Consider the following 9,468-nt stretch of genomic DNA (forward strand, 5'->3'; position numbering starts at 1 on the left):
ACACACAGAGGGTTGGCTTTATGCCTCTTTGATTACAGCAGACCTCACTTGCGATGACCTCAGGCTAGGGAAAACCTGCCGTAGAATGGGGGGTGGACTGGGATGCTCCCACTACCAAACCTACCTTCCCAGTCCAAATTAAATCCAGCCATTGTACTCCAACAAAATAAATAGCTCCAGCAACTATGTTTGCTGAAGCCAGCGCCATTCTCCTGGATTTTACTTATCTCACCCAGTTGAGGAACCTGGGTGAGATATACACCCCTTTCAGGACTTTTACTGTACAAATTGCCACATCCCCCCCCCCCCCCTCTCCTCCAGACCGGAGGTCTGGGCTTTTCTCCACATCATACCATGCCCTCTGGAAGATGTGGTCAATCTCACATTTTTTCCTTTATTCTGCCACACCCAGGCCAGCAGAGCTCGGTTTGTCACAAACACCTACTTTCTACCTAGTAGCTAATACCTAAAGCCCTCCGGTGCCCATCTAATGGCCAGACACTATCTTTCCACTCTTTCACGAGCGACAATGCTGCACTCTAGCACTTTTTGATCTCTCTCTCTCTTTGTCTCTCTATTTCCTCAAAAGATTGCATCTTTCTTTTTTCTTTACTCTCAGCGTTTCGATCTTAGCTTCTGATACCAACGACAGGCTCTACCTTTAATTTTCCATAACGACAGTTCTTTCAGCATCTCTACTTTCAGATTTGCTAATTCTAGAACGATCAGAAGTTCCATTTCCACGCTCTTCCTTCTCTTCAGCAGTGGTTTTCTCAGATTTGGCGGCAGTTTCAGAGTCCTCTGCCTCTTCAGTGGCTTTTTCCACTTCGACCGACTCTCCTTCAGTCTCTTCTTTTGGCTCTACAGCATCTGAGGATTCCTCCCACTCCAACTCATCGGCCTTAGCTTCTTCAGCCTTTGTCTCTTTGGAGTCTCCATTCTCTTTGATAGCCTTCTCATCTCATCCTTCTCAGACATGGCATGGCTTTCCTTTCTCATTGAGGTTGGAGGCACTGGGGATATTGGGGTCCTTATCAGACTCTTTATCTTCCTCTTCTGGCATTCCTTCCAGAGGGTCACTCAGGACATTGTTCTACCTTCGTGCAAGCTCCAGGAGAGCCATCCCACAGTAGTAGACAGCATCTGCATATTGGTCATCCACCTCACTGTACTTCACCACCAGAAGGCTGCTGACTTCCTGGTAGGCACTGATGGCGGAGGGGATGTATTTCATGACCAGGTCCCAGTTACTCACTGCCATTAGTCTCCTGACCTGCGCATCAGCCCTTTCAACTTGTTCAGCAGAAACTATTTCCATCTTCTCTTTCTCGGCCGGCACCACAGGGCCACCATCTTCAGACCCATTCTCAACAGGTCCTAGCTAGGACTTTGTGGCCTCTTCTACCTGGTGCTTCAACTGTTCCATATGAACATTATTTTTCTCTGCCTGGCCTTTATACTGTTCAGCACTGTGCCTTTCATTTTCCAGTTGCATTAGCACATCCTTCAGCTTTTTCTCTGAGCAAAGGACTTGTTTATTTGCAGCCTGTCTTTCTTTTGTTTTAGTATCAAGCTGTTCCTCCAGTTGTGCGATACTTGCTTCCAAGGCCGTGATAGATGCTTTGGATTTGGTTTCCATAGAGTCTTCCAATTCTTGCAATTTTGTTTTTAACTCCTTGTTTTGTCGCTCTAATTACTGATGGGCATTCTTATTCTTCTGAGCATTACCACGTTCGGCCTTCAGATCAGCATACATCTGGTCATTCTGGAGAGTAGCCTTTCTCAGTCTGTCATTCGCCAGTTCAGTATAACCCTGTTGGGCTTGCCTTTTGGCCCGCTCTGCCGTAGCAAGCTCCTCCTGCATATGAACCATCTCCACATCCAGACTTTTAACCCCTTAAGGACTTAGGGCATACTGGTAGACCCTATTTCCCAACTCCTTAAAGGGACACTGACAGGCCAAAATAGCATATATAGTTAGATATATCACATTACAGGTCTTATACAGTCTTTTAAAAGCATATAAGTATCCCCCCTGTCCACCTTATAAAGAGCGAAATATAAAGTTTTATAACCTGCTTCTCCTGTCAGCAATCTGCCCAAGGGGCGGCGTTTCATGTGAAAATGCGCCCAGCCAGCCTTCCCAACTGCCGTTTGAAGCCCCGCCTAGCTCATCAATATTCACTTTGCTGGGCGGCGGCTAGAACTCTCCCCAGTCCCGATCCTGCGCCTGCGCAATTCAAACAGGATCACAATGTCATGGGGGTCATGTGACCCCCACGTCTCGGCGATCGCCGCAAACCACAGGTCAATTCAGACCTGCGGTTTGCGGCTTTTACCTGCGGTTGCGGCGGATGTCGGCAGTGCCATCGGGTCCCCATGAGGCTGTGGGGGGAGCCCGATGGCATGGAAGGCAGCGCGATGTCTAAGGAAGGCATCGTGCTGCCTTCCGGTGATGAGCCTGTGAGATCAAGCCCCCTGGATCTCACAGGCAGGAAGCTGTATGAGTAATACTCACAGTATTACTCATACAGCCAATGCATTCCAATACAGAAGTATTGGAATGCATTGTAAAGGAATATACCCCCTAAAGTTCAAGTCCCAAAGTGGGACAAAAAATAAAGTGAAAAAAAAAGTTAAAAAAATAAAGTTTTCCCTCCCAAAAAATTAAAGTTTCAAGTAAAAATAAACAAAAACAGCATTTTCCCCAAATAAAGTTAAAAAATTTGGTAAAAAATAGAGGGAAAAGAAAAAGTATACATATTAGGTATCGCCGTGTCCGTATCGACCGGCTCTATAAATATATCACATGACCTAACCCCTCAGAGGAACACCGTAAAAAATAAAAAATAAAAACTGTGCTAAATAAACCATTTTTTGTCACCTTACATCACAAAAAGTGTAATAGCAAGCGATCAAAAAGTCACACGCACCCCAAAATAGTGCCAATAAAACCGGCATCTCATCCCGCAAAAATCATACCCTACCCAAGGTAATCACCCAAAAACTGAAAAAATTATGGCTCTCAGACTATGGAAACACTAAAACATGATTTTTTTTGCTTCAAAAATGAAATCATTGTGTAAAACTTACATAAATAAATAAAAAATATACATATTAGGTATCGCCGCGTCCGTATCGACCGGCTCTATAAAAGTATCACATGACCTAACCTCTCAGATGAACACCGTAAAAAATGTAAAATAAAAACTGTGCTAAATAAACCATTATTTGTCACCTTACATCACAAAAAGTGTAATAGCAAGCGATCAAAAAGTCACACGCACCCCAAAATAGTGCCAATAAAACCATCATCTCATCTCAAATCATTGTGTAAAACTTATATAAGTAAAAAAAAGTATACATATTAGGTATCGCCGCGTCCGTATCGACCAGCTCTATAAAAATATCACATGACCTAACCCCTCAGATGAATGTTGTAAATAACAAAAAATAAAAACTGTGCCAAAACAGCTATTTCTTGTTATCTTGCCTCACAAAAAGTGTAATATAGAGCAACCAAAAATCATATGTACCCTAAACTAGTACCAACAATACTGCCACCGTATCCCGTAGTTTCTAAAATGGGGCCACTTTTTTGGAGTTTCTACTCTAGGGGTGCATCAGGGGGGCTTCAAATGGGACATGGTGTCCAAAAAACCAGTCCAGCAAAATCTGCCTTCCAAAAACCGTATGGCATTCCTTTCCTTCTGCGCCCTGCCGTGTGCCCGTACAGCTGTTTACGACCACATATGGGGTGTTTCTGTAAACTACAGAATCAGGGCCATAAATATTGAGTTTTGTTTAGCTGCTAACCCTTGCTTTGTTACTGGGAAAAATGGATTAAAATGGAAAGTTTTCCCCAAAAATTGAAATTCTGAAATTTCATCTCCATTTGCCAATAACTCTTGTGGAACACCAAAAGGGTTAACTACGTTTGTAAAATCTGTCTTGAATACCTTGAGGGATGTAGTCTTTTATATGGGGTCACTTTTATGGAGTTTCTACTCTAGGGTTGCATCAGGGGGGCTTCAAATGGGACATGGTGTAAAAAAAAACAGTCCAGCAAAACCTGCCTTCCAAAAACCGTATGGCATTCCTTTCCTTCTGCGCCCTGCCGTGTGCCCGTACAGTGGTTTAGGACCACATATAGGGTGTTTCTGTAAACTACAGAATCAGGGCCATAAATATTGAGTTTGGTTTGGCTGTTAACCCTTGCTTTGTAACCGTAAAAAAATTGGTAAAAAATTGAGGGAAAAAAAAGTATACATATTAGGTATCGCCGCGTCCATATCGACCGGCTCTATAAACATATCACATGACCTAACCCCTCAGAGGAACACCGTAAAAATAAAAAAATAAAACTGTGCTAAATGAACAATTTTTTGTCACCTTACATCACAAAAAGTGTAATAGCAAGCGAAAAAAAAAGTCATATGCACCCCAAAATAGTGCCAATCAAACCGTCATCTCATCCCGCAAAAAATGAGACCCTACCTAAGATAATCGCCAAAAAACTGAAAAAACTATGGCTCTCCGAATATGGAGACACTAAAACATGATTTTTTTTTGTTTAAAAAATTATATTATTGTGTAAAACTTACATAAATAAAAAAAGTATACATATTAGGTATCGCTGCGTCAATATCGTCCGGCTCTATAAAAATATCACATGACCTAACCCCTCAGATGAACACCGTAAAAAAAAATTAAATAAAAACTGTGCTAAATAAACCATTTTTTGTCATCTTACATCATAAAAAGTGTGATAGCAAGCGATCAAAAAGTCACACGCACCACAAAATAGTGCCAATAAAACCGTCATCTCATCCCGCAAAAATAATACCCTGCCTAAGGTAATCGCCGAAAAGCTGAAAAAATTATGTCTCTCAGACTATGGAAACACTAAAACATGATTTTTTTTGCTTCAAAAATGAAATCATTGTGTAAAACTTACATAAATAAATAAAAAATATACATATTAGGTATTGCCACGTCCGTATCGACCGGCTCTATAAAAGTATCACATGACCTAACCCCTCAGATGAACACCGTAAAAAATTTAAAATAAAAACTGTGCTAAATAAACCATTATTTGTCACCTTACATCACAAAAAGTGTAATAGCAAGCGATCAAAAAGTCACACGCACCCCAAAATAGTGCCAATAAAACCGTCATCTCATCCCGCAAAAATCATACCCTACCCAAGGTAATTGCCCAAAAACTGAAAAAATTATGGCTCTCAGACTATGGAAACACTAAAACATGTTTTTTTTTTTGCTTCAAAAATGAAATCATTGTGTAAAACTTACATAAGTAAAAAAAAAAGTATACATATTAGATATTGCCGCGTCCGTATCGACCGGCTCTATAAAAATGTCACATGACCTAACCCGTCAGATGAATGTTGTAAATAACAAAAAATAAAAACTGTGCCAAAACAGATATTTCTTGTTATCTTGCCTCACAAAAAGTGTAATATTGAGCAACCAAAAATCATATGTACCCTAAACTAGTACCAACAATACTGCCACCCTATCCCGTAGTTTCTAAAATAGGGCCACTTTTTTGGAGTTTCTACTCTAGGGGTGCATCAGGGGGGCTTCAAATGGGACATGGTGTCAAAAAAACCAGTCCAGCAAAATCTGCCTTCCAAAAACCGTATGGCATTCCTTTCCTTCTGCACCCTGCCGTGTGCCCGTACAGCTGTTTACGACCACATATGGGGTGTTTCTATAAACTACAGAATCAGGGCCATAAATATTGAGTTCTGTTTGGCTGTTAACCCTTGCTTTGTTACTGGGGAAAATGGATTAAAATGGAAAATTTTCCCAAAAAATTGAAATTCTGAAATTTCATCTCCATTTGCCAATAACTCTTGTGGAACACCTAAAGGGTTAACTGCATTTGTAAAATCTGTTTTGAATACCTTAAGGGGTGTAGTTTCTTAGATGGGGTCAATTTTATGGAGTTTCTACTCTAGGGTTGCATCAGGGGGGCTTCAAATGGGACATGGTGTCAAAAAAAACAGTCCAGCAAAACCTGCCTTCCAAAAACCGTATGGCATTCCTTTCCTTCTGCGCCCTGCCGTGTGCTCGTACAGCGGTTTACGACCACATATGGGGTGTTTCTGCAAACTACAGAATCAGGGCCATAAATATTTAGTTTGGTTTGGCTGTTAACCCTTGCTTTTTAACCGTAAAAAAAAATATTAAAATGGAAAATCTGCCAAAAAAGTGAAATTTTGAAATTGTATCTCTATTTCCCATTAATTCTTGTGGAACACCTAAAGGGTTAACAAAGTTTGTAAATTCAATTTTGAATACCTTGAGGGGTGTAGTTTATAGAATGGGGTCATTTTTGAGTGGTTTCTATTATGTAAGCCTCGCAAAGTGACTTCAGACCTGAACTGGTCCCTAAAAATTGGGTTTTTGAAAATTTCAGAAAGATTTGCTTCTAAACTTCTAAGCCTTGTAACATCCCCAAAAAATAAAATATCATTCCCAAAATGATCCAAACATGAAGTAGACATATGGGGAATGTAAAGTAATAACTATTTTTGGAGGTATTACTATGTATTATAGAAGTAGAGAAATTGAAACTTGGAAATTTGCAATTTTTTACAAATTTCTGGTAAATTTGGTATTTTTTTCTAAATAAAAATGATTTTTTTTTACTTCATTTTAAAAGTGTCATGAAGTACAATATGTGATGAAAAAACAATCTCAGAATGGCCTGGATAAGTCAAAGCGTTTTAAAGTTATCAGCACTTAAAGTGACACTGGTCAGATTTGCAAAAACTGGCCAAGTCCTTAGGTGAAATAGGGCTGAGTCCTTAAGGGGTTAAGTTTATTTTTATTTTCTTTAGACTGACTTAAAATATCATCCCTGGACTCTCTAGTGACTTTCAACTCTCTGTCAATCCTTCATTTGCGCCTGCAACTTACACAGTTGTTTGATGGCTTCTTCTCTATTTTTGGTTTGCAGAGTTAATTTGTCTTTTAGATCCATCTTGAGCTTCTTTCTAGCTGCTACAGCCAATGAATGTTGCTTCTTTTATCTTAAAGCTCTGCTTCCATTTCAGTTTGCAGCTGTTTGCTAAGCCTTTCTAACGCAGTCTTTACTTTAAGGGCCTCTTCCAGAGAGCGTCCCAAGGAGAGCGCTTTGGTCTCACTTGCACAAGCCTCTGCGTCAGCATGGTCACGTTCTTCTGCATGCTTCTTCAGGATGGGCAGACCGGCCAGGAAGTCTTCCACTGCCTGGGTATAGTTCTTAGACACTATACTGACTTCTCCCCACTTAATAAGGTTCATGTCCTGAACCCGCTCAGGGTCCATTTTATTTGCGTTGTACATTACAACATCTTTATCAACATTGCACATGTGCTCACTACCCATAGAACACTGTGAAGACTGCTTATCCGCACCTGGTACATGTGGTACACCCTCTGCACATTTATTACAGTGGGTTCCCTCAGAAATGCAGCATTGGCTGGACTATAATACTACTTTTACAGGTGGTCTCCCTTATAAGAAAGAGCACCCCCAAGGTCACTTGGCTAATCTGATAAATCTCTTGAGCCACACAGTTCTCTTGTCCTTTTGGAAGGAAAACTGGCTTGCATATTTAAGGCTAAGTTCACACTTTAGTTATTGTGAGCCAAAACCAATAGTGAAGCCTACTCAGAGATAAGGAGATAATGGAAAGGTTTGCACCTGCTCTGTGTTTTTGACCCACAACATAATATGGCCCAGTATATGGCTGATGGAAATAGCGGAAGTGAGATATAGGGATATTCAGTACTCTTGTCGTTTTGGAAGAAGAACTGGCTTGTGTGTCTCATTCAGAAAAGTGCTATGTGTTGGTCTATCTCTGTGAGTCACCTGAAACAAATCACAAGATATTTGGGTTTGTACATATTCTGAATTGGTAGAATCAAATTGCTCATCTGGGATATTAATGGCATATCACTAGAATACGTCATCAATCTCAGATAGGTGCAGGTCCTGTGCCTCGGACCCGCTCCTAAATCCAGAATGGAATCCTCAAATTGAAGGGAGAACAGCTGTGCATGTGTGGTCAGCATCCTTTCACTGCTATGGGAGTTCTGAAAATAGCTAATCGCCAGCTCTGCTATTTCCGGCTGTTCCATATCTGTGTATGGAGAGCTCGCCAGGCTTGTTTTGGGAGTTTTCAAAAATACCCGAATGCACTCACTCAGCTGTGTTTGGTCCTCCCAGAGTGATAAATGTAGAGCACGCCGTGTGTGCCCGATGTGCTCTCCTTCACTTTGGTGACCCTGTCCTCTAGATAGGAGCAGGCATCAGAGGTAGGATCTGCACATGACATTAAAGGCATAACTTAGCAATATGCCATCACAGCCATCAATGTCACAGATGGGCCAAACCCAGGGGTTGTCTCACCATGAATAATGGGGGCATATCGCTAGGATATACCCCATTTTCTTATAGGTGTGGGTCCCACTGGCTATTTTCGCCCCATAGAAAATGAATGGAGGGCAGCCGTGCATGCGCAGTGCTCCATTCTCGATATAGGTGTGGGTCCCAGCGGTGGGACCCGCATCTATAAGACAAGGGGGGCATATCCTAGCGATATGCCACCATTGTCCACGATGAGACAACCCTTTAAGCTTCAGGGATATCAATCTCTCCATTTAGGAATAAATATTACCTTTTTTTGTGCAAATGAAAGTGGCAAGTTCACCAATGGTGCTCCAGTCTTTTCACAGATGAGAGCAGGTGCACACTAAGTACATGTAACAAACATTAAAGCCTTAAGATATCGTGGTGAACATTATGTTGTGTCCAATATTATCCTGCCTGATTGGATTAGCAATGGGTATTCATGGTCTGAGGAGGTGTATCCTTGGAGGGTCACACAAACCTTCACATGATATTCAATGGAACCTTGACTGTTCTTAGGTACCAGGCTGAAATCCTCAGAGCCACTGTCAGACCTTACATTAGTGCAGTGGGACCAAACTTTCTCCTGATGCAGGACAATGCCCAGCCTCATGTGGCCAGAGTGGGTAGGCAGTTCCTGGATAACAAGGGCATTGATGTACTTGATTGCCCCTCACATTCCCCAGATAGCCATAATTGACAATGTCTTTACTACAGTTCAGGGGTCAGCAACCTCTGGTAATACAGAAATGTATAAAGATACTATAAGATTTGGAAAGCTAATATTTTTGTACAACAGGAGTGTCCAGTTTGGGGTCCACAAAGGAGATCCCAGTGATTGTAAATGTCCTTGGCAAAGAAGGGATGGCTGAGGAATGGACCTCCTACCAATCAGGCATTGGTGGAATATCTTAGAAATATTAAAGCTCTGCCTTGAGGCAATTCCTTTAGAATAAAGCTTGGTATTGTGCAATTAAACATCAGAACACACAACGCTAGCACTTCATGAGAATGGGAATGAGATAGTTGCTTACTCCACTTCTA

The 9,468-nt window shown here is 41.4% G+C and overlaps 1 pseudogene; it reads right to left on the bottom strand.

Annotated features, from left to right (window-relative positions):
* Window positions 1-1,381: 1,381 nt before the first annotated feature.
* LOC120991071 lies at window positions 1,382-7,383 on the bottom strand (annotated as a pseudogene).
* Window positions 7,384-9,468: the final 2,085 nt, after the last annotated feature.

This window comes from Bufo bufo, chromosome 2 (assembly GCF_905171765.1).
Source record: "Bufo bufo chromosome 2, aBufBuf1.1, whole genome shotgun sequence".
In the NCBI taxonomy this organism is placed as follows: Eukaryota; Metazoa; Chordata; class Amphibia; order Anura; family Bufonidae; genus Bufo; species Bufo bufo.